At 36.7% G+C, this 27,649-nt stretch overlaps 1 protein-coding gene and 1 non-coding gene across 2 annotated transcripts in view; one reads left to right on the top strand and one right to left on the bottom strand.

Moving 5' to 3' along the window:
* LOC134749594 (protein prickle-like) overlaps positions 1–27,649 on the bottom strand; it is a 518,207-nt gene that overhangs the window by 475,245 nt on the left and 15,313 nt on the right. The gene's annotated exons all lie outside the window — the stretch shown is intronic.
* Positions 15,238–15,309, top strand: Trnaw-cca (transfer RNA tryptophan (anticodon CCA)). Its single transcript has one exon. It is a non-coding gene; the product is annotated as a tRNA-Trp (tRNA).

Below are 27,649 nucleotides of genomic sequence, written 5' to 3'. Positions count from 1 at the left end.
GCCGCTATAACAACAAATACTAAAAAGTACGGAACCCTCGGTGCGCGAGTCCGACTCGCACTTGTCCGGTTTTTATACTAGGCCAACGTGTTTAATGTTAAACATCATAACATTAATGCATGACTCATTCTTAAAGCGAAGCAAAAGATTTTACACAAAAAAAAAGAAATGTTAATTTATCTGTCCGTGACTAGGGGAGCATAAGTCGTAAAGCAAGCGACGCCTGGGGCGAAGCTTAGCTTTGTATGGAAGCTACGGGTAGTCCTTTTATATCTGTTTTATGGTATTTAAATAATAGCATAAGTATTTGATGCGATTATGAAAATATAGTGTAAGTATATTTTATTATATGAGGTTGTTCTTTTACATACATACATACATACATACATATAATCACGCCTATTTCCCGGAGGGGTAGGCAGAGACCACGGATTTCAACTTGCTACGATCCTGACATACCTCTTTCGTTTCCTTCACTTTCATAACATTCCTCATACACGCTCGCCGGTTTAGGGTGCTCTTGACCTGGCCTTTCTTCAGGATTTCCCCGATCTGATCAGAGAAAGTCCGCCGAGGTCTGCCCCTTCCAACTCCCGTTTCTACCTCTCCCTTATACACTCTCTTTGTTAGCCTTCTTTCACTCATTCTTTCCACGTGTCCAAACCATCTCAACATACCTTTCTCAATTTTTGTCACTACATCTTCGCTCAGTCCACACTTTTCCCTTATCACACTGTTCCTAATTCTATCTTGTAATCTCACACCACACACACACTTCTCAACGCTCTTGTTCTTTTACACCTTTTGTTTTGCTTTGACGATTGTTCAAGTTCACGGACAGTCGCCATCAGATATATCGGAGCAGATGCACATGGAAAACTTTGTAGGTATCAGATAATACAGCCGTTCTTCGCTTCGCAAAGCCTCTGTGAGGGGAAAGTGAAAACAAATCAATAACCAGCTCTTATATCTCCGGTCCACTGTTAAATAGTGACGAACTAAATTTTTAGTGTTCCGTGCAAAACTTTGTTTTGGCAAACGGAACATTTATGGGATCACTTCGGTCTTGCAAATCAGTTAAATGCGTTTTTCTCAGACCGTTTGACGTAGATACCTAAAATTTGAAAGAGTTATAGCAATTACCACCACTAATATTGTAAATAAGTCACAACCGCTTATTTTATTTGAGGCTCCATTAAATATTTCACTTTCCAAAAGGGTTACTGTTATACGACTTTCCGGTGGATATCATTAGATAAACAAGACTTAGAAGTCTAATTTTCGTACTTTATCCTTATAGGTTACGTTAAAACCTTCTTAAAAATTGTCTAATGAAAAGTCATAGACAAATTTATCCAAAACGTTAATTTGTGTAATATTTACAGAAAAGACGCCGATTTTCCGTACGTTTTTGATCCAATAACACTGGTTATGTGCCACCATAACCGTAACAATAAAATTAGAGTGAACATCCCGCACACCGGCTCTCGTACAGACCCATTTTTGACTGGTCAATGGTGATCCTTATGGCTTTACAATAAGATTTATAAATTGTCAGTTAACAGATGATACTATTTTTTTTTATTTAGAACACAAACAGTCATAATATGTGACGTTTTCAATCAAAAGGTACCACATTGTCGCTTACCATAAGGACGAAAATGGCTTGTATCTTTATACAAAAAACCTACCAGAGCGTCCTATAGCAAACGACAATGTGGTACCTTTTGCTTGAAAACGACACATATTCATGTTACATATGTTGTACACAATGTACAAAAATTTTGATGCGATACAAACAGACCTGGAGGTTCATAAAAACAATATTAATAAAATAAAAAGGACTATTTATAGTATTTATTTATTTATTAAAAAAAAGAGTACAACAGGCGGACTTAATGCCATTATAGGCATTCTCTACCAGTCAACCATAGGGCAAAACAGAAAAGCGTCAAGGTGGGTGCAGTGAGAAATAAACAAAAAAAAACGGACAAGTGCGAGTCGGACGCGCCCACCGAGGGTCCCGTACTTTTTAGTGTTTGTTGTTATAGCGGCAACAGAAATACATCATCTGTGGAAAATTTCAACTGTCTAGCTATCACGGTTCATGAGATACACCCTGGTGAGAGACGGACAGACGGACAGCGGAGTCTTAGTAATAGGGTCCCGTTTTTACCCTTTGGGTACGGAACCCTTAAAACGCTACTATGTAGCTGGAGAACACCATAGAGTAACTTGTATAGAGCGGTACTGTCATAGTAAATCTTGTAACCCCAGTAAATTCACTGCCATCTGTCGACACACTTTAAAACTAAAAATAAATATTTATAAAAATACGATAAAATGTATTTAAATATGGATAAACGATTTTTTTTATTTGCATTAATTATTTTTATGATTTTGACCCATGTAACATGTTCTTTCACTGATATGCGTTAAATTGTTAAATAACAAACGAAACCGTCAACGCCATCTATACGACAGTAAGCCAAAGCTAGTAGCGCCCTCTGAACGAGAATCAAATTTTCTTGATTTTTGAGGCACGTCTTTTCCTTAGACTGTATACATCTATTACGGAGTTATATCTATCTTTGAGAACACTTAGCGCCTTAATTAAGTCAGTTATGTCTTTTTGACCAGCGGCGAAAATTTTACTAAATATGGGCTTTGCTTGGAACTCCGATAACCATCGCATAACAGAGGGCTTGCAAGTACGTTGCCGGCCTTTAAGATGGGAGTACACTCTTTTCTTGAAGATTTGAAGGTCGTATTGTTCCGGAAATACAGCGCCGCGGGCGATAGTTCATTCCACATCCAGTTTCGCTGCGCGAGGCTGAGTAGTGAGCTAGTGAGTAACTAGGTATAGACCTGTACCGCTAGCTATATTTTGACCCCTAGGTTATAAAAATATTAAAGTCAATTCTGTTTTCGCTTATGAATACTTTGTTAAGATGTAAATCTTACATTTTGTTTTGTGTCATATATATAATTTGCTTTTCTAGTAACTTGTTAATTTGTGGTAATTATTTTTTATTTTGAATTATTTTAGAGAAAAAAATATTCGAGAGAAAACATGTAACTGTGTTGCATTTAGGATAGTGTTTTTAGTGTGAAAACATACTTTGTGTCAATTACGTCCACTGCAATCTGATACTATGTCATAATATTCTAAATGACACAAAAAAAAAATTAGAGAAAAAAATTTACTTAGGTCGAATTTAATCGTTTAAATAGGTCCATTAAATGATTTTGTGTCTTATTAAGGCATAGCTTCATAAGATATTTGATGATTTTGTTGTAACAGGCTGTCACCGTTACCGTTAGGCATCAGACTGAATCAAACTTTACTAGGTAATTTTAGTAATTAGGCATCATTTGTCTTTTTCTAGCCTCTTAAGGCTCACGGCCTAGTACTTATTTTATTTTATATTTAGGAGATAACACAGAAACAGTCGTACAAGAAACAGTCATTGAACAAACATGCATTAGATATAGATACAAATGTTTCCTTGCATATATTTCTCTAAGAACACATAGTATGTTCAGATGGGCAATAATAATAATAATAATATATTCTTTATTGTGCATAATTTAAACAAATTTAGATACATTATAATTAACATAGCGAACTAAGCAACAACAGGCGGTCTTATCGCTAAAAAGCGATCTCCTACAGACAACCTTCAGGTAGTAGAATTTACCGTATGGAAGAAATAAATGGGTAGAAAAATAAACGGATAACAAGAGTAGGAGATTTTTTTTAATAAAATCAGCACAGATAAATATATAACAATATACATACATAAATAGTTAGATTAATACATACATATTAAAGATCATACTAATAAATATTAAAAATAAATACATATATAAATATCTATACATATACATACATATATAATATAGCAGAGATAGTAATCGAATGGTTAACAAGCTTAAGGAAGTGACAGATAGTGCATTTTAAAATGAGCCTTAAAAATAGGAAGCGATTTAGCATGTCTTAGATCAGACGGCAGAGCATTCCACAACCGAATCGCTTGGAAGGTGAAAGAATCCTTATGGAATTAATAATTAATTCGCAATGATAATTAATTCGATAATTCTTTGCTAAATTTGGTTATTTGGTTCAATAAATCATGTTCAATTTGAACAGAGTTCACGGAGTTGTATTCGTTTTATTTTGTTCAATAAAAAAAAACTCTTTTGCCTACATCATAGGCCCAAATTTCACTTTTCTTGTATGGCTGAGCCTTAGGAGGCTAGAATAAGTACAAAAAACATATGCGCCAACTCTAAAAAAAATCAGCTATTTTTGAGTGATGTGTGAACAACAAACGATAAAAGTTAAATAAAAAAATTGTTTACAATTGAATATGCACGTATTACGTACATAGTACGCAAATTTTCCTCTATACCATCCCATTTTTACCATCGGACTACAAGACAAACGGCACTCGAACAAAAATACGCACAAAGCGCTTTGCTTCCACATTTCTTATGCGAACTGCCAAGGAGTGGAACGCCCTGCCCGAGTCTGCGTTTTCGCATGAGTACCTACAATCTGGGGCTCTTCATCTTCAAGGCAAGGGTCGGCAACGCGCGTGCAATATCTCTGGTGTTGCAGGCGTTCATAGGCTACGGTAACTGCTTACCATCAGGCGGGCCGTATGCTTGATTGCCACCGACGTGGTATAAAAAAATAATAATAATAATAATAATAGGTATCTCATAGGTAAGCGTGCTCCACCGTAGACAGCATCATCACTTACCAGGTGGGATCGTGGTCAATCGCCTGCCTATACATCATTAAAAAAATATATATATATCATAAGCTTCTTTTGAAAATATCCAGCCTAAGTAAAGGTTAACCCGAGTTTTTTAAATTATTTTACTTGTTAAATATCTGTTCATAAGTTACGAAGCGAGGGTCTTGACAAACGGCGTAACTTTTCGGGGATGTGAAAAATGCACCCCAAAAACGTTTAATAAGTTCGCGTGAGTTAGTGAGGGTTTTTTTAAAGAGAACAATTAATAATTTTATGCTAGCCTAGATACATATTAGCGCCAAAAAAAACGTTACATATGGTCCTTGGTCTAAGTATAGTATTATATAATCTGTGGTATCATTATAAATAAGCTAACTCTACACTAGCTTTGCAGAGTCTGAAGTGATAAAGTGCTGCAGTGCCACTATAAACGTGTTATTTTTCTATTTTCTAATAAATTTGGTGACATTTCCATACATCATGTCACTGTAAAGCCTTAGCAGTTTTTGATTTGATTGACAGCTCGTTCATTAAAATCAGCTGCAAAATCACTCAAGGAACTGTATGGGTATAATAATAATAGGGTTATTATTATTATTATCAATATTTAACGTTCATTATCAGTTATTTTTGTAACATATTTATTGTTGTAACTTGACTATGACTACATAGAGTAACTTATACTAGAGCGGTACTGTAATAGTAAATTTTGTAACCCCAGTAAATTCACTGCCATCTGTCGACACACTTTAAAACTAAAAATAAATATTTATAAAAATACGATAAAATGTATTTAAATATGGATAAACGATTTTTTTTATTTGCATTAATTATTTTTATGATTTTGACCCATGTTCTTTTACTGATATGCGTTAAAATTGTTAAATAACAAACGAAACCGTCAACGCCATCTATACGACAGTAAGCCAAAGCTAGTAGCGCCCTCTGAACGAGAATCAAATTTTCATGATTTTCGAGGCACGTTTTTTCCTTAAACTGTATACATCTATTACGGAGTTATATCTATCTTTGAGAACACTTAGCGCCTTAATTAAGTCAGTTATGTCTTTTTGACCAGCGGCGAAAATTTTACTACATATGGGCTTTGCTTGGGACTCCGATAACCATCGCATAACAGAGGGCTTGCAAGTACGTTGCCGGCCTTTAAGATGGGAGTACACTCTTTTCTTGAAGATTTGAAGGTCGTATTGTTCCGGAAATACAGCGCCGCGGGCGATAGTATATTCCACATGCAGTTTCGCTGCGCGAGGCTGAGTAGTGAGCTAGTGAGTAACTAGGTATAGACCTGTACCGCTAGCTATATTTTGACCCCTAGGTTATAAAAATATTAAAGTCAATTCTGTTTTCGCTTATGAATACTTTGTTAAGATGTAAATCTTACATTTTGTTTTGTGTCATATATATAATTTGCTTTTCTAGTAACTTGTTAATTTGTGGTAATTATTTTTTATTTTGAATTATTTTAGAGAAAAAAATATTCGAGAGAAAACATGTAACTGTGTTGCATTTAGGATAGTGTTTTTAGTGTGAAAACATACTTTGTGTCAATTACGTCCACTGCAATCTGATACTATGTCATAATATTCTAAATGACACAAAAAAAAAATTAGAGTTAAAAAAATTTACTTAGGTCGAATTTAATCGTTTAAATAGGTCCATTAAATGATTTTGTGTCTTATTAAGGCATAGCTTCATAAGATATTTGATGATTTTGTTGTAACAGGCTGTCACCGTTACCGTTAGGCATCAGACTGAATCAAACTTTACTAGGTAATTTTAGTAATTAGGCATCATTTGTCTTTTTCTAGCCTCTTAAGGCTCACGGCCTAGTACTTATTTTATTTTATATTTAGGAGATAACACAGAAACAGTCATACAAGAAACAGTCATTGAACAAACATGCATTAGATATAGATGCAGATGTTTCCTTGCATATATTTCTCTTAGAACACATAGTATATTCAGATGCGCAATAATAATAATAATAATATATTCTTTATTTTGCATAATTAAAACAAATTTAGATACATTATAATTAACATAGCGAACTAAGCAACAACAGGCGGTCTTATCGCTAAAAAGCGATCTCTTACAGACAACCTTCAGGTAGTAGAATTTACCGTATGGAAGAAATAAATGGGTAGAAAAAGAAACGGATAACAAGAGTAGGAGATTTTTTTTTAATAAAATCAGCACAGATAAATATATAACAATATACATACATAAATAGTTAGATTAATACATACATATTAAAGATCATACTAATAAATATTAAAAATAAATACATATATAAATATCTATACATATACATACATATATAATATAGCAGAGATAGTAATCGAATGGTTAACAAGCTTAAGGAAGTGACAGATAGTGCATTTTAAAATGAGCCTTAAAAATAGGAAGCGATTTAGCATGTCTTAGATCAGACGGCAGAGCATTCCACAACCGAATCGCTTGGAAGGTGAAAGAATCCTTATGGAATTAATAATTAATTCGCAATGATAATTAATTCGATAATTCTTTGCTAAATTTGGTTATTTGGTTCAATAAATCATGTTCAATTTGAACAGAGTTCACGGAGTTGTATTCGTTTTATTTTGTTCAATAAAAAAAAACTCTTTTGCCTACATCATAGGCCCAAATTTCACTTTTCTTGTATGGCTGAGCCTTAGGAGGCTAGAATAAGTACAAAAAACATATGCGCCAACTCTAAAAAATATCAGCTATTTTTGAGTGATGTGTGAACAACAAACGATAAAAGTTAAATAAAAAAATAGTTTACAATTGAATATGCACGTATTACGTACATAGTACGCAAATTTTCCTCTATACCATCCTATTTTTACCATCGGACTACAAGACAAACGGCACTCGAACAAAAATACGCACAAAGCGCTTTGCTTCCACATTTCTTATGCGAACTGCCAAGGAGTGGAACGCCCTGCCCGAGTCTGCGTTTTCGCATGAGTACCTACAATCTGGGGCTCTTCATCTTCAAGGCAAGAGTTAATAGGTATCTCATAGGTAAGCGTGCTCCACCGTAGACAGCATCATCACTTACCAGGTGGGATCGTGGTCAATCGCCTGCCTATACATCATTAAAAAAATATATATATATCATAAGCTTCTTTTGAAAATATCCAGCCTAAGTAAAGGTTAACCCGAGTTTTTTAAATTATTTTACTTGTTAAATATCTGTTCATAAGTTACGAAGCGAGGGTCTTGACAAACGGCGTAACTTTTCGGGGATGTGAAAAATGCACCCCAAAAACGTTTAATAAGTTCGCGTGAGTTAGTGAGGGTTTTTTTAAAGAGAACAATTAATAATTTTATGCTAGCCTAGATACATATTAGCGCCAAAAAAAACGTTACATATGGTCCTTGGTCTAAGTATAGTATTATATAATCTGTGGTATCATTATAAATAAGCTAACTCTACACTAGCTTTGCAGAGTCTGAAGTGATAAAGTGCTGCAGTGCCACTATAAACGTGTTATTTTTCTATTTTCTAATAAATTTGGTGACATTTCCATACATCATGTCACTGTAAAGCCTTAGCAGTTTTTGATTTGATTGACAGCTCGTTCATTAAAATCAGCTGCAAAATCACTCAAGGAACTGTATGGGTATAATAATAATAGGGTTATTATTATTATTATCAATATTTAACGTTCATTATCAGTTATTTTTGTAACATATTCATTGTTGTAACTTGACTATGACTACATAGAGTAACTTATACTAGAGCGGTACTGTAATAGTAAATTTTGTAACCCCAGTAAATTCACTGCCATCTGTCGACACACTTTAAAACTAAAAATAAATATTTATAAAAATACGATAAAATGTATTTAAATATGGATAAACGATTTTTTTTATTTGCATTAATTATTTTTATGATTTTGACCCATGTTCTTTTACTGATATGCGTTAAAATTGTTAAATAACAAACGAAACCGTCAACGCCATCTATACGACAGTAAGCCAAAGCTAGTAGCGCCCTCTGAACGAGAATCAAATTTTCATGATTTTCGAGGCACGTTTTTTCCTTAAACTGTATACATCTATTACGGAGTTATATCTATCTTTGAGAACACTTAGCGCCTTAATTAAGTCAGTTATGTCTTTTTGACCAGCGGCGAAAATTTTACTACATATGGGCTTTGCTTGGGACTCCGATAACCATCGCATAACAGAGGGCTTGCAAGTACGTTGCCGGCCTTTAAGATGGGAGTACACTCTTTTCTTGAAGATTTGAAGGTCGTATTGTTCCGGAAATACAGCGCCGCGGGCGATAGTATATTCCACATGCAGTTTCGCTGCGCGAGGCTGAGTAGTGAGCTAGTGAGTAACTAGGTATAGACCTGTACCGCTAGCTATATTTTGACCCCTAGGTTATAAAAATATTAAAGTCAATTCTGTTTTCGCTTATGAATACTTTGTTAAGATGTAAATCTTACATTTTGTTTTGTGTCATATATATAATTTGCTTTTCTAGTAACTTGTTAATTTGTGGTAATTATTTTTTATTTTGAATTATTTTAGAGAAAAAAATATTCGAGAGAAAACATGTAACTGTGTTGCATTTAGGATAGTGTTTTTAGTGTGAAAACATACTTTGTGTCAATTACGTCCACTGCAATCTGATACTATGTCATAATATTCTAAATGACACAAAAAAAAAATTAGAGAAAAAAATTTACTTAGGTCGAATTTAATCGTTTAAATAGGTCCATTAAATGATTTTGTGTCTTATTAAGGCATAGCTTCATAAGATATTTGATGATTTTGTTGTAACAGGCTGTCACCGTTACCGTTAGGCATCAGACTGAATCAAACTTTACTAGGTAATTTTAGTAATTAGGCATCATTTGTCTTTTTCTAGCCTCTTAAGGCTCACGGCCTAGTACTTATTTTATTTTATATTTAGGAGATAACACAGAAACAGTCATACAAGAAACAGTCATTGAACAAACATGCATTAGATATAGATGCAGATGTTTCCTTGCATATATTTCTCTTAGAACACATAGTATATTCAGATGCGCAATAATAATAATAATAATATATTCTTTATTTTGCATAATTAAAACAAATTTAGATACATTATAATTAACATAGCGAACTAAGCAACAACAGGCGGTCTTATCGCTAAAAAGCGATCTCTTACAGACAACCTTCAGGTAGTAGAATTTACCGTATGGAAGAAATAAATGGGTAGAAAAAGAAACGGATAACAAGAGTAGGAGATTTTTTTTTAATAAAATCAGCACAGATAAATATATAACAATATACATATTTAAATAGTTAGATTAATACATACATATTAAAGATCATACTAATAAATATTAAAAATAAATACATATATAAATATCTATACATATACATACATATATAATATAGCAGAGATAGTAATCGAATGGTTAACAAGCTTAAGGAAGTGACAGATAGTGCATTTTAAAATGAGCCTTAAAAATAGGAAGCGATTTAGCATGTCTTAGATCAGACGGCAGAGCATTCCACAACCGAATCGCTTGGAAGGTGAAAGAATCCTTATGGAATTAATAATTAATTCGCAATGATAATTAATTCGATAATTCTTTGCTAAATTTGGTTATTTGGTTCAATAAATCATGTTCAATTTGAACAGAGTTCACGGAGTTGTATTCGTTTTATTTTGTTCAATAAAAAAAAACTCTTTTGCCTACATCATAGGCCCAAATTTCACTTTTCTTGTATGGCTGAGCCTTAGGAGGCTAGAATAAGTACAAAAAACATATGCGCCAACTCTAAAAAATATCAGCTATTTTTGAGTGATGTGTGAACAACAAACGATAAAAGTTAAATAAAAAAATAGTTTACAATTGAATATGCACGTATTACGTACATAGTACGCAAATTTTCCTCTATACCATCCTATTTTTACCATCGGACTACAAGACAAACGGCACTCGAACAAAAATACGCACAAAGCGCTTTGCTTCCACATTTCTTATGCGAACTGCCAAGGAGTGGAACGCCCTGCCCGAGTCTGCGTTTTCGCATGAGTACCTACAATCTGGGGCTCTTCATCTTCAAGGCAAGAGTTAATAGGTATCTCATAGGTAAGCGTGCTCCACCGTAGACAGCATCATCACTTACCAGGTGGGATCGTGGTCAATCGCCTGCCTATACATCATTAAAAAAATATATATATATCATAAGCTTCTTTTGAAAATATCCAGCCTAAGTAAAGGTTAACCCGAGTTTTTTAAATTATTTTACTTGTTAAATATCTGTTCATAAGTTACGAAGCGAGGGTCTTGACAAACGGCGTAACTTTTCGGGGATGTGAAAAATGCACCCCAAAAACGTTTAATAAGTTCGCGTGAGTTAGTGAGGGTTTTTTTAAAGAGAACAATTAATAATTTTATGCTAGCCTAGATACATATTAGCGCCAAAAAAAACGTTACATATGGTCCTTGGTCTAAGTATAGTATTATATAATCTGTGGTATCATTATAAATAAGCTAACTCTACACTAGCTTTGCAGAGTCTGAAGTGATAAAGTGCTGCAGTGCCACTATAAACGTGTTATTTTTCTATTTTCTAATAAATTTGGTGACATTTCCATACATCATGTCACTGTAAAGCCTTAGCAGTTTTTGATTTGATTGACAGCTCGTTCATTAAAATCAGCTGCAAAATCACTCAAGGAACTGTATGGGTATAATAATAATAGGGTTATTATTATTATTATCAATATTTAACGTTCATTATCAGTTATTTTTGTAACATATTCATTGTTGTAACTTGACTATGACTACATAGAGTAACTTATACTAGAGCGGTACTGTAATAGTAAATTTTGTAACCCCAGTAAATTCACTGCCATCTGTCGACACACTTTAAAACTAAAAATAAATATTTATAAAAATACGATAAAATGTATTTAAATATGGATAAACGATTTTTTTTATTTGCATTAATTATTTTTATGATTTTGACCCATGTTCTTTTACTGATATGCGTTAAAATTGTTAAATAACAAACGAAACCGTCAACGCCATCTATACGACAGTAAGCCAAAGCTAGTAGCGCCCTCTGAACGAGAATCAAATTTTCATGATTTTCGAGGCACGTTTTTTCCTTAAACTGTATACATCTATTACGGAGTTATATCTATCTTTGAGAACACTTAGCGCCTTAATTAAGTCAGTTATGTCTTTTTGACCAGCGGCGAAAATTTTACTACATATGGGCTTTGCTTGGGACTCCGATAACCATCGCATAACAGAGGGCTTGCAAGTACGTTGCCGGCCTTTAAGATGGGAGTACACTCTTTTCTTGAAGATTTGAAGGTCGTATTGTTCCGGAAATACAGCGCCGCGGGCGATAGTATATTCCACATGCAGTTTCGCTGCGCGAGGCTGAGTAGTGAGCTAGTGAGTAACTAGGTATAGACCTGTACCGCTAGCTATATTTTGACCCCTAGGTTATAAAAATATTAAAGTCAATTCTGTTTTCGCTTATGAATACTTTGTTAAGATGTAAATCTTACATTTTGTTTTGTGTCATATATATAATTTGCTTTTCTAGTAACTTGTTAATTTGTGGTAATTATTTTTTATTTTGAATTATTTTAGAGAAAAAAATATTCGAGAGAAAACATGTAACTGTGTTGCATTTAGGATAGTGTTTTTAGTGTGAAAACATACTTTGTGTCAATTACGTCCACTGCAATCTGATACTATGTCATAATATTCTAAATGACACAAAAAAAAAATTAGAGTTAAAAAAATTTACTTAGGTCGAATTTAATCGTTTAAATAGGTCCATTAAATGATTTTGTGTCTTATTAAGGCATAGCTTCATAAGATATTTGATGATTTTGTTGTAACAGGCTGTCACCGTTACCGTTAGGCATCAGACTGAATCAAACTTTACTAGGTAATTTTAGTAATTAGGCATCATTTGTCTTTTTCTAGCCTCTTAAGGCTCACGGCCTAGTACTTATTTTATTTTATATTTAGGAGATAACACAGAAACAGTCATACAAGAAACAGTCATTGAACAAACATGCATTAGATATAGATGCAGATGTTTCCTTGCATATATTTCTCTTAGAACACATAGTATATTCAGATGCGCAATAATAATAATAATAATATATTCTTTATTTTGCATAATTAAAACAAATTTAGATACATTATAATTAACATAGCGAACTAAGCAACAACAGGCGGTCTTATCGCTAAAAAGCGATCTCTTACAGACAACCTTCAGGTAGTAGAATTTACCGTATGGAAGAAATAAATGGGTAGAAAAAGAAACGGATAACAAGAGTAGGAGATTTTTTTTTAATAAAATCAGCACAGATAAATATATAACAATATACATATTTAAATAGTTAGATTAATACATACATATTAAAGATCATACTAATAAATATTAAAAATAAATACATATATAAATATCTATACATATACATACATATATAATATAGCAGAGATAGTAATCGAATGGTTAACAAGCTTAAGGAAGTGACAGATAGTGCATTTTAAAATGAGCCTTAAAAATAGGAAGCGATTTAGCATGTCTTAGATCAGACGGCAGAGCATTCCACAACCGAATCGCTTGGAAGGTGAAAGAATCCTTATGGAATTAATAATTAATTCGCAATGATAATTAATTCGATAATTCTTTGCTAAATTTGGTTATTTGGTTCAATAAATCATGTTCAATTTGAACAGAGTTCACGGAGTTGTATTCGTTTTATTTTGTTCAATAAAAAAAAACTCTTTTGCCTACATCATAGGCCCAAATTTCACTTTTCTTGTATGGCTGAGCCTTAGGAGGCTAGAATAAGTACAAAAAACATATGCGCCAACTCTAAAAAATATCAGCTATTTTTGAGTGATGTGTGAACAACAAACGATAAAAGTTAAATAAAAAAATAGTTTACAATTGAATATGCACGTATTACGTACATAGTACGCAAATTTTCCTCTATACCATCCTATTTTTACCATCGGACTACAAGACAAACGGCACTCGAACAAAAATACGCACAAAGCGCTTTGCTTCCACATTTCTTATGCGAACTGCCAAGGAGTGGAACGCCCTGCCCGAGTCTGCGTTTTCGCATGAGTACCTACAATCTGGGGCTCTTCATCTTCAAGGCAAGAGTTAATAGGTATCTCATAGGTAAGCGTGCTCCACCGTAGACAGCATCATCACTTACCAGGTGGGATCGTGGTCAATCGCCTGCCTATACATCATTAAAAAAATATATATATATCATAAGCTTCTTTTGAAAATATCCAGCCTAAGTAAAGGTTAACCCGAGTTTTTTAAATTATTTTACTTGTTAAATATCTGTTCATAAGTTACGAAGCGAGGGTCTTGACAAACGGCGTAACTTTTCGGGGATGTGAAAAATGCACCCCAAAAACGTTTAATAAGTTCGCGTGAGTTAGTGAGGGTTTTTTTAAAGAGAACAATTAATAATTTTATGCTAGCCTAGATACATATTAGCGCCAAAAAAAACGTTACATATGGTCCTTGGTCTAAGTATAGTATTATATAATCTGTGGTATCATTATAAATAAGCTAACTCTACACTAGCTTTGCAGAGTCTGAAGTGATAAAGTGCTGCAGTGCCACTATAAACGTGTTATTTTTCTATTTTCTAATAAATTTGGTGACATTTCCATACAGCATGTCACTGTAAAGCCTTAGCAGTTTTTGATTTGATTGACAGCTCGTTCATTAAAATCAGCTGCAAAATCACTCAAGGAACTGTATGGGTATACATAATGGGTACTGTATGGGTAATAATAATAGGGTTATTATTATTACTATCAATATTTAACGTTCATTATCAGTTATTTTTGTAACATATTCATTGTTGTAACTTGACTATGTAGTACATAGAGTAACTTATACTAGAGCGGTACTGTAATAGTAAATTTTGTAACCCCAGTAAATTCACTGCCATCTGTCGACACACTTTAAAACTAAAAATAAATATTTATAAAAATACGATAAAATGTATTTTAATATGGATAAATGATTTTTTTTATTTGCATTAATTATTTTTATGATTTTGACCCATGTTCTTTCACTGATATGCGTTAAAATTGTTAAATAATAAACGAAACCGTCAACGCCATCTATACGACAGTAGGCCAAAGCTAGTAGCGCCCTCTGAACGAAAATCAAATTTTCTTGATTTTCGAGGCACGTTTTTTTCTTAGACTGTATCCATCTATTACGGAGATATCTATCTTTGCTAGGTATAACATTTACAAACACACATAAATAATATTTACCTAATATTAAGGACTAAAACCCATACAATACAGCGAACTAAAAATAACTCAGATCAATGCTTTCAAATAACGTCACTAGATGACGTCACCGCAGCGCGCGCAACGTGGTGCGCTATTTGAGCATCGTTCGCAACGACTCCGTGGCGCAACGGTAGCGCGTCTGACTCCAGATCAGAAGGTTGCGTGTTCAAATCACGTCGGGGTCAAGTGATCTTTTTGCATTTTTATTTTTTTTTGTTTTTTCCTATTTTTATGGCTTTATTTTACAAAATGTATATAAATATGGGTACTTTTAACAACAATATAAGTTGAGAAACGTACAAATACATAATTATTATCATAAAAAAAAGCATTTGTTATAAATGTTATAATTTATTATTTTGTAATGCAAGTAAACTAGTAGGCATTTTATCATAATAAATTTATTTAAATAATTACTAACAAAATTGTATGATGAATAAAACATAAACATACACATCATGCTTACACATTAACATTAATTGTATGATTATATAGGTAGTAAACGTACTGCCAAATAGCCTTATTTTTTTTTGGGTGGGTTTTACGCGATTAAGTCCCGTCGTTGTTGAATAATAATGAGTAAAAATCGTGAAAGTTTAAATCAGTGTAAAAAATAATACGTTAAAAAATCAATAAATTATCTAGGTAATAAAAAAACATAATCTATAAACGCAAGCTAATAACGAAAGTGTTAAAAACAAAATTTAAATAAGCATATCACATCAATCACATGTCGTAAATTCCACCAATATACAAACTTGTTATTTTAACTATGGTTGTTTAGATGAATATAAATATATTCTTCGCTGTCACACGTCCAGACCTGCTAGCATGAGTTGCGTTCTCGCGCGCGACTCCATACCATACATCTAGCGCGACTTCAAGTATGGACTCGCGCGCGAGAACGCAACTTATGCTAGACCGCCTGATACTAAGACAAAGTTGTAAAACATGTTACTCACAACAAAACACATTATAAGGATCATAAAAATTCGAACATCCGAATAGAAAAACATACGCTTGAGATAAATGCAAGTTAGTAGTAGTAGGTCCTTAGGTAGTACTAAACACTTTATTGTACAAAAAAGAAAACAAAACAGGAAAAAAACACTCGTCAATCTTGTCATTTAGTACAAAGGCGAACTTATCCCTTTATTAGTTGCGATTTTTTAAGCGCGGCATACTTTTATGCCAGAGATATTAGACACTATCGTAAGGTAATAAGAGCCAGGGTAAAAAAAAGTACCTAAGGCTTAAGTTATTTATAGCATTATTATTTACTAGCTTTTGCCCGCGACTTCGTCTGCGTGGACTTAGTAACCGCAGCTAGAGTAAGAATAGCGCCTGGAGAAAATCTCATAGCAATCTAAATTTGAGCATATTATGCACACAAATTAGCAGGCACTTCGTTAATTATCTCAATTCCACCCCGCTTTTTACTTTCTTAAGGGATAATTTTCGGGATAAAAACTATCCTATGTCCTTCTCGAGGACTCAACCTATCTCTATGCCAAATTTCATCTAAATCGGTTCAGCGGTTTAGGCGTGAAGAGGGAACACACAGACAGACAGACAGACTTTCGCATTTATAATATTAGTATGGATGTTTTTTCACAATATTTAGCTATTCCGACAGTTTCTATTATTTACACACCGTTAAGAAAAGAATACATTCTAAATTAAGGCTTTTTGTTAATCACTGATTTAAACTCGCGATTTTTACTCATTATTACAACGACGGAACTTAGGGTCGGTTGCAAACCATCTGTCACTGTTAAAGCGTTCGCTAAATTTCATTGTATGGGTAGTTTCATACCACACTACAGATTGACGTTGATCAGTCCGCTAAATGTGGTTGGTGCAGGACTTAATTTAGTTAAGAAATTATTACTGTCACTAACATAGTTTTTTAAGTTTTATTGTAAGTACTAACATTTTATGAGTCATGAGCTCGAAATAAACGATAATTTAATTTTAATTTTAATTTAATTGCGTATAATAAGTTTTAAACAGTGACATAATTTTTTTTTATAATAATTGTAACATATTTTAATGCATTACTAATTTAGGAGACTGTAGATTTGTTAGTTCGCATGATTATTAATTAATTTTATTTTATAATGTTTAGCCTAGATTACGGTCTAATATATTGTTGTATGTCCTCACAGGACGTCATGGACTGACTTTCAGAATTGATGTAACACCTAAATTATAAAATGTATGTACATGACTTTACAATCAATAAATGATATAAATGATAAATATAAACTTACCTCCGACGTTTCGAGGACGGAGGCGGTTGTTAATATCACAAAAAAGTATTAAAACATCTCTGGATAAAGAATGTACTTAGGTACATAATAAAACCTGTGAGAATTGTTGAATGTGTGGATTTCTTATTGCTATTATAAAACGTGCGCAGTAGCTACGGCCATCAATTTTAATAATACGAGTATAATTGTAAACAAACCGGTTGGTTCCAGGTTTCCGACGTTATACGAGTTCCTGTTCTTAGTACAATTGAAGTTTTACGCTCTTGTTCTAAAACGACAAGCTTAAATTACATAAAACAACAGTATCATACACAAACACGTAAAATATATATATGCCTGGTACTACATTTTGTTAATAATTAGCCTCATGCATGAAGTTTATATTTGAACGAAATATGTTTTATTCGGATGTTTGTTACCGTTATATCATGTTACAAATGCATTTCCGTTTTTAAATTACCATTTAATTGCTTAAAATTATAAATAAAAAGTACAAAAATTTGCCCGCGAAAAGCTAGTGAGCGAAACGCTCGAAACGCCACGTGACGTCACGCGTTCGACAGATTAGTGTCACTAATAGCAAACGTCAGTTGGGCCGCCCAACGTGTGACGTCATCACGCTCTGTCGAATTCGCGCCAAAAATTATGAGCGTTTCAACCGCTCAAAAATTTTCAACATTTTAAATATTTTTTAATAAAATAATGTTAAGGTTTACAAAAGTATTTTTATCATTTCCGGTGTTCCAACGATATAAATTATGAATCCAAAAATAAAAATAAATTCATGCATGGAGCTAATTGTTATTTGTTATACAAAAAAAAACAGAACATAAATTTTGTATGTAAGTAAAACTTCTTTGTAATAAAATTTCTATAAAAGAGAAAGATACCCGCATTGTGCGAACTTCGGTGTTCGCGGTAGGCCCTCAATTCATAATTAAAACCGGCCAAGTGCGAGTCGGACTCGCGCACGTAGAGTTCCGTACCATAACGCAAAAAATGGCAAAAAACGCAACAAACGTTTTATGCGATGCCCCACTTAAATATTTATTTTACTGATTTTAGTATTTGTTGTTATAGCGGCCACAGAATTACATCATCTGTGAAAATTTCAACTGTCTAGCTATCACGGTTCATGAGAAACAGCCTGGTGACAGACAGACAGACAGGCAGACAGAGAGAGAGACAGACAGGCAGACAGCGGAGTCTTAGTAATAGGGTCCCGTTTCTAGGATTCCGTACCCAAAGGGTAAATACGGGACCCTATTACTAAGACTCCGCTGTCCGTCTGTCTGTCTGTGAACCGTGATTAGCTAGACAGTTAAAATTTTCACAGATGATGTATTTCTGTTGCCGCTATAACAACAAATACTAAAAACACTGATTTAAACTCACGATTTTTACTCATTATTATTTATCTCCACGGGACTTAATCGCGTAAAATAGTTTTAAAATGTACCTCCGACGTTTCGAGGACGGCGTTGTCCCCGTGGTCTCGGAGAAGACTGGCTAAAGTTGACATCAACATCTTCTAGGCGCGCGAGTTTTTCGAACTACCCGCACTTAGTAGCAATACTAAAAAGTACGGAACCCTCGGTGCGTAGGTCCGACTCGCACTTGGCCGGTTTTACTCTTTGGGTACGGAACCCTAATAAAAAATATCAAAGAGTCATAGACAAAAGCTGTGTCGAGAGTGGCCGGCCTTGCGGGACTAGATTTTAATAGGACCTGTTAGACATAAGTAATAATAGCAGATAGACTAGTTTTTACTTAGACGTTAGCCAAAATACTAGCAGACATGCAGTATGATATGTGTTATATTATGATAAATTGATAATCATAGGAATCGAGTGAATTTAACTTGATTTCGTGGATTTACATCAGCTAAGCGGAAAAAAAGAAGAATTCCTTTGATACACAAATATAAATATTTTTTTTTAATCATCAACATAGAGTAACTTATACTAGAGCGGTACTGTCATAGTAAATTTTGTAACACCAGTAAATTCACTGCCATCTGTCGACACACTTTAAAACTAAAATTGAAGATTTATAAAAATACGATAAAATGTATTTGAATATAGATAAATGTTTTTTTTTATTTGCATTAATTATTTTGATGATAATGACCCATGTTCTTTCACTGATATGCGTTAAAATTGTTAAATAACAAACGAAACCGTCAACGCCATCTATACGACTGTAGGCCAAAACAAGTAGCGCCCTCTGAACGAGAATCAAATTTTCTTGATTTTCGAGGCACGTTTTTTCCTTAGACTGTATCCATCTATTACGGAGTTATATCTATCTTTGTCATCAACAATACTTATCATTAGGTATTTTTGCTCCACCTAAATGTGTATTAGTGAGGCTTATATATTTTGAGAATGATGATGATAGTAATGGTATTGTCACTCTAATGACAAAAACTTTGACTCACAAATAAGAATAAGATTTTCCCATTATTCCGTTTGACCGCAACTCATTGCGGTGGCGGACTGTGGGAACGGACGAATGGGATTTCATTATTCTATTGATTGAATATTTTAGTTTTGAGGCCATGATGTACAACAAGATATTATTGTAGCATCATGGGAACCTTTGCATCGGGAACGGCAGTGAGGGTTGTTTTGTATAAAATGGCATTCCTTACCATTCGAGCATAGGACCAAACAGAGAAAATGATCGCACTTAAACTATCGTGAGACATATTAGTGCACGACGTACAACCGCCGCGGACACTCGTGCCTGAGGATGGATTCCCAAAGAATCCGAAACATGTCGCCAAAAGCGACTAAAAATAATAGTGAGTGAGTGATAAATATTTAGAGAAAATTATATTGGATGGATTAAAAAAAAACCGGACAAGTGCGAGTCGGACTCGCCCACTTAGGGTTCCGTACTTTTTTAGTATTTGTTGTTATAGCGGCAACAGAAATACACCATCTGTGAAAATTTCAACTCTCTAGCTGTCACTGTTCATGAGATACAGCCTGGTGACAGACAGACAGACGGACAGACGGATAGTGGAGTCTTAGTAATAGGGTCCCGTTTTTACTCTTTGGGTACGGAACCCTAAAAAGCAAACTATACTTATAAAGTACATACACGACCTGATTCTAATTTTAATAAACGTCAAAAATTAGTTCTCTCTCTCTCTTCAAACAAAAACGTCACTTTTGAGACTGACAGATCCGATCCATCTCGTATCAAGATCTAATTTTTGACGTTTATTAAAATTAGAATCAGTCCGATAAACCTATAGAGTTAAACCAAGAAAAGCCTGCAGATTTTTTGACAACACACGCAGTGCAGGTGTTATTTCAAACGTCAATCTTTTATAAAATTATAACGTATAAATAACACTGGCACTGCGTGTGCTGTCAAAATCACTGCAGACTTATCTTGGTCTAACTCTACCTGTCAAACAGACAACTGTCCCTTGTTGACTGGTTTCGTAGGGATATACAATATACCTAACATAATATACAGATTTGCAACATATTATACCTACTTACTTTTATGGGCACTGTGAATGACATATCCATATGACATATCGTTTTGTGTGGTAGGGCACAGGACAGCGGATGTCATTCCAGATCTAGAGCAGAGCCCAACTGGGGAAGTACCTCCACCTTACAGAAAACCGCAGCCAAATAACACTAGACCCTACTCATAGTGTTGTGTTCCTGCCGGTAAGTAAGGTTGCCAGAGCTCAACGAGGGAGAGGAGTGTTAGGGTCGGCAACGCGCGTGTAATATCTCCAGTGTTGCAGGCGTCCATAGGCTACGGTAACTGCTTACCATCAGGCGGGCCGTATGCTTGATTGCCACCGACGTGGTATAAAAAAAAATTATACCTACTTCTCATTCATAAACTTTGTCTTTGTCAATCGAGACGAAGGTTTTAAGATCTCATCCACATGGAACCCAGAGTAAATGTAAGCGAAAACAAATATCGCAAGTTGAAAAATTGAAAATCGTGAGTGTTGTGTCGACCCGGTGACATCCCTAGTGCGCAAAACGTTCAAGTTAATAAACAAACTCGCGCGGCTAGATGTTGATGTCAACTTTAGCCAGTCTTCTCCGAGACCACGGGGGCAACGCCGTCCTCGAAACGTCGGAGGTAAATTTAAATCTTATTTTACGTTATTAAGTCCCGTCGTTGTAAATTGTGAATAATAATTCTGTCTACCCAGTATCTCGGCTAATTTCCTCGGTCTGATCCCTGGAGCGTGAAATATCTTAACTTGCACCTGCGTCGTGGTCGTGGGAAACCATATTCAACCGTGAACCACATTTCTTACCAAACATTTATACAAATACAAATAATTTATTGTACGAAAGTGAGTACATATTAGAAATAATCATTCTGTTACATAAAGCCATTGAGTTAATACGTTCTTATTATGTATCCTCTTTGGTTAATATTACTATATTCATGTTTTGACAGTTTCATGTATGGCAGCATAATCCTTTTTCACTTTTACTTATAAATTTCGATATTTCGCCATCGCCTCCTTGCTATGATGCCATAACCCGACCATGAAAAAATGCCCGGTCGGTGATAAAGACAAAGCAAGTCACTATTTTCTCTTTCCTCTTATAGGAATCGCAATAAGACTATCTTTCTCTATCAAAGAGTGTCAGGCCCTTGGCCCCTTAAAACTAATACAGACTCGTCAAACACAGATTACAGAATTAGCAATTACTACTATAACGAGCTTTCAAGAATGGACCTCAAACCCACTATTTAGTTATTTATGATTCCTTGCTACTATAAATGTGGTATTTTCTATAAAAAGGGACCTTATTGTCGATGGCACTTACGCCAATATAAACGATGCTCCGATATAAATACAATGCCGCGCGACGCTGTGTGACGTAAGCGCCATCGACAATAAGGTCCCTTTTCAAAGAAAATGCCCCATCCCAGGTAGCATTTATACGTCATTATGACATCCGCGACGTCATTATGACTTCATAATGACGTCATTATTACGTCATTATGACGTCGCTGGCGTCACTTTGCTACCTGGGATTTATGATTCCTTGCTACTATAAATTTATTTTATGGCACAAAGTGATTGTAAGAATGCTTTCGTTTTGCGGTTTAGTTTATGTCTGTTTAATGGCGCCTTTAATTTAAATTAACGAGGTTTTATTATGATCTGTCATAAACATTAATTCCCTTATTAATAGTATTCTTATGAGCATCGGCAATATCGGCATTTATTAAAATTTTATAGTCGGTAAAAATAAAAAAAGCAGAATGAAAACCGCTGTTGTCTCGCTGTCTTTGTGACGTTTTTAGGGTTCCGTACCCAAAAGATAAAAACGGGACCCTATTACTAAGACTCCGCTGTCCGTCTGTCCGTCTGTCTGTCTGTCACCAGGCTGTATCTCATAAACCGTGATAGCTAGGCAGTTGAAAACGCTATAACAACAAATACTAAAAAGTACGGAACCCTCGGTGCGCGAGTCCGACTTGCACTTGGCCGGTTTTTTATCTTTAACGCGATTGAAAGATTTTAATTACAATTTCGTAATTAGCACTTTTACTTGAAACATTTATACTATAAACTCCGGCGGTAGAACGGTCGCATTTTTATCGCCCGTCACCATGCTTGTCACGTCTCACGATATATCTAACAAGTGCGGAAGTGACAGTGACAGGCATAGTAATAGGCGATAAAAATGCAACCATGCTGCCACCGCTGTGAGACTAAAACATAGTAAGAACATTTTAACGGGTTACTCACTCTAGCCGAAAATTCTGCATCGGGGCATCGGTAAAACGCAAATGGCTATAGTTAATGCTACTCGGTATTAAGCGACCCATGTCACGGTATTATCTTTTTTTTTAACTACTACTGATAACGACGGGTCTGTAAGCATTCAAATCATAAAAATTATCAGTACAAAAAGGCAACGGGGTGTCATCTGCTTAATTAAGCATATTTCCTTAAAGCCAACTCGCACTGACGCAACGACAAATTCCTTGCCCTACCACAATCAATTTTCAACCGTAACTCTATCAAAATACGATTGCATTTCCAACGAACATGTTTGACAGTTCAGCTTTTATTTTATTTGACATTTATATGAACATTCCCACAATCAAGTTTAAGAGTGTTCATATTTAACTGATAGTTACCGGAAGTTGGGTAACGACTTTCTTTACTATCGGGTGCAGTCAGGTGATTTGAGGCGTTTAGATAATTTTGAGTGACATGACATGAGCGTATAGGACTTTTATGCCATAATAAGGAAGAAGACGGCATCTGTGGTGCTGCGGATGAGGGGGAGCTCAAATAGCATCCTGAGAATGATTGCCGAAAGGTGGGACTCGGATATCCTCCGCCGATATACCGACCTTCATGTCGTACGACCTAGGAAATAAGTATTTATAGGTATATGTTTTTATGTAATAGGTAGTTTACTAATGTAGTTTTATAAGTGTCTTGTAACTAACAATTAATGGATCTCAGCTATCTGAAAATATATTTTTTTTTTATGACCGGTTTTTATACAGGGTGGAAAAAAATTATGGGCTCTGGAGAAAAGGTGCCTTAAAACCTTAAGTTAACTCATTTTATTAAAAAGAATTATTTAAGAATTATTCAGAATAAGTATTTCTTACTGAAGAATATTTTTAGACAAGCAAAATTAAAAAAAAAAACTTTGAATGCAGTTTTGTCTCTTTTTAAATATAAAAGAATATTTTCTTTAAGTGAAATGAGCTACCTTAAAGTTTTAAGGCACTTTCCCTCCAGGGCCCATATTTTTTTTCCACACTGTAAACGCTTACGAGTGCTTGCCTCTTGGGTTAAAAACTGCACCATTTATGTGCATTTCTTAAGGGTCTTAAGACTCTTAAGGTACTGTTTGGATTCAGACTTCACTAGCGTTACTGTTACAAAATGTGTATGCTGAAGAAAGAAAAATGCAATAATAATAATTTTAGGATTCCGTAATCAAAAAGGAAGGGAAAGAAAGGCACCCCTCTAGTAGTTTAGCCATCATCGTCACCATCATGCCCGTCAGTTTTTCCATCTACGGTTAAAACGGTGTCAAATTTTTATTAATATTGTTCTTCTTCTTCTTCTTCTTTTCTAGGGGCTATGTAAGGCTCCAGAGCCTATGTATCACTGCGACCATCTCTGATCTATTGTGATCGCCACCTACTACAACTCTCGATCCAAACCTGCAACTTCAAACAGCTGCAGGATCTTTTTGGTTTCGAGAGACTTTAACTCCTCCGGGCGCAATATATGTCCACCCAGGATCAAGTCACGAGTGCGCATTAGGCAGGGGCACTCTGTGAGGATGTGTAGGGGCGTCTCCTCTGCCTCCATACAGAGTCTGCACCGCCCCATGTCACGTTTCCCCATAGTGTGCATGTGCTTATTTAGGCCGCAGTGCCCGGTAAGCACCCTGACCAAGTTGCGCAGTTGGTTCCTAGGCAGCGCCAAGGCGCTCGAAGACGCCTTTTTGCTGAAGGCCTTGATAAGCGCTTTGGAATGGTTCAACCCTGGTTTCTCCCTCCAGAGTTGAATGGTTTTGTATTGACAGTAGGTCTTTAGGGTGAGCCGCGTTAGGCTTCTGGGAATCCCACAAAACGGCTCAGGACTGTAGTTCTTCCCCTTAGCCCCTGCTCGCGCGAGTTCGTCGGCCTTTTCGTTTCCAACGATACCCGCATGCCCCGGGACCCAACGTAGAACAACCTTGTTCCTGGCTCCAAGGTTGTTCAATAATTGCCTGCAGTTCTCAACCAGCCTCGATGTGGTGACATCAGAGGTTAGGGCTAAGAGTGCCGCCTGGCTATCCGAATGGATATAGATAGTATGGTTGCCGTAGTTGCTTTGCAGATTCATTGACGCACATTCAATAATGGCGTATACCTCTGCCTGGAATATAGAGCAAAAACGCCCTAGGTTTAAGCTGATGCTTTTCCTGGGCGCTTCACCATATACTCCGCAGCCTACTTCAGATCCGGATTTGGAGCCATCAGTGTACCACCTCAGGCTTCCTTCTTTCCACTTAATTTGACTGTTTGACCAGTCCTCCCTTTTGGGGAGTTCCACTGAGTAGAGTTTGAGTGGACAAAATTTGGGTGCCATAGTGTCGGACGGCATCCCAAGAACAGGAATATCGTACACTGATTCCCTAAACAGTCTCAGAGTTTGCGATAACCAATTACCTCTCCTCGCGCCCGCTATTCTAAGCATACTAGATCTCGCCTCCAATTCCAGATGCAGGTGAAGGGGCGGTAGATTTAGTATGGCCTCTAGGGCTGCCGTCGGGGAGGATGACATGGCTCCAGTGACGATGACACAGGCAGTTCTTTGCAGGCTGCCAAGCCTCGTCACTGTTGCCTTCTGCGTCGTTTTCCTGTACCATGCTACGGAGGCGTAAGACACTATCGGCCTCACTATAGCCGTGTACAGCAGATTCCAGATTACTTTCTAGGCTGCTCCTGTAGCCTTCCCAGTCCGTCCTCCGGGGATCCCTGAAGGTGACCGTTTGAACGCTGAGAGAAAAAGCTATATTAAAACAGATGTGCTTATGATCTGACAACGATTCCGCATCACTTACCCTCCAGTTCTGAATGTGCCTGGCTAGATTTGAAGATGCAAAAGTCAAGTCTAAAACCTCCTTCCTGACCCTAGTGACAAAGGTGGGTGTACATCCCATGTTTAGAATTTGGAAGTTATTGCATAGAAGAAAGTCATGTAGTAACTCACCCCTATCATTGATGTCGGTGCTTCCCCAGTTGGTGTGATGGGCGTTAGCGTCACATCCCACCAGCATTTCTGCGTTGTGTCTGCGGGCGTACTCGGCCACGGCTGTGAGATCCGCAGAGGGGTCGTTCCTGTCTCCAGGGAGGTATGCCGAGCAGAGTATAATTCTCTGCCCGCTCCATCCCTTGAGATTTACATACGCTGCTACCAGGTCGTCTGTGCATAACTCTGGAACAGGTAGAAAGTCAATGTTCTTGCCAAAAACAATGCAGGCCCTAGGCTTAATTCCATTAGTATTGCATAAAACTTTACCAACCGAATTCAGTCCTAGTATGGTTGAGTTTCGCACCCAAGGTTCTTGAAGTAGTGCGAGGTCGACGTGTCCTGCAAGCCGGCTTTCAACAATGGCCGTGGCGGCTGCCGCATGATGGATGTTCGCTTGCAGGACCCTCGCGGGTGCCGTAGGTCCAAGGCCTTTTATTTGGCCCTTTTGGTGACCCGTTGTGGCCCACCCCTGCCTCTCGCAATAGGAGTCCCTTGAGGCCCTCCTGTCGCCGAGGTTATGGGTCTGGCCCTACCGGGTACCATGCCCCTCGTCATGCCCCTTGTGCCTCTGGCTGCCGGTTGCCCGCCCCCACGGCCACGAGAGCCCTGGGGTATGGTTCGGCCGCCAGGTACCTTGGTACTTGGCCCTGGAGTAGATTCGGCGAGGGACTGAGGTTGCTGTTCCGTCTGCTGTGCTGGGGGAGCGTTTGGCCCCCCTTTTAGCCGGAACAGTACTTTCTTAAAGCCAATGGCTACCTCTCCACGATTGGCCTTAAGAGTTTCGGAGGAAGGCTCATCCAGAGCGAAGGTGACCACCTTGCCCCCCTGCTCAGCCTTTTCCCCGAGAACTTTCCAGAGTTCTGTGTTCAGGCCAAAGTTCTGGACCCTGATCAGCGCCAAGGCTTCCTCCACTGAGGCCGCCTCAGACTCCGGAATAAAGGTGATAGCCGTAGCTGGTTTGGGTAATTCACCCTCCGGGATGACGGAGAGTTTGGCCTCCGGCCACGGCTTTAAGTTCGGGACCTCATTCACAAGCCAGTCCCTGCTAACCTGGTTAACACAGGTCACAAGTATCCAGCCTGTCTTGTGAATGAAGCCCAGAAACTGTGGTGCACCGCCCTTCGCATTTGCCCATTGCTGGACCATGGCGAGATTTAGATGACGGTGGACCAACTTCATCTGGTCCTCACTCATAGGGTCCGAATTACGGATCCCTACTCGTGAGGACCCCGCTACCTCCCGGAAGCTCGGATGCCGAGACTCCCCTGAGGTTTCAACGCGGAGTTTCGGGGCCTTTTTCACTGATCCCTGCGGAGATTCGTCCTCAGATCGGACCCTTTTTACAGGGCCTTTTTCCGTGGCCGGCTTCTCCACAGTGATCTCCGCCCAGGGCTTACGGGCCATAGACAGGGCTTGCTCTTTGGCTACCCCGTCACCCAACAGCCTGCGGAATCTCTTGCGAGC

This window comes from Cydia strobilella, chromosome 18 (assembly GCF_947568885.1).
Source record: "Cydia strobilella chromosome 18, ilCydStro3.1, whole genome shotgun sequence".
In the NCBI taxonomy this organism is placed as follows: Eukaryota; Metazoa; Arthropoda; class Insecta; order Lepidoptera; family Tortricidae; genus Cydia; species Cydia strobilella.
This window is presented reverse-complemented; position numbering and strand designations above follow the sequence as displayed.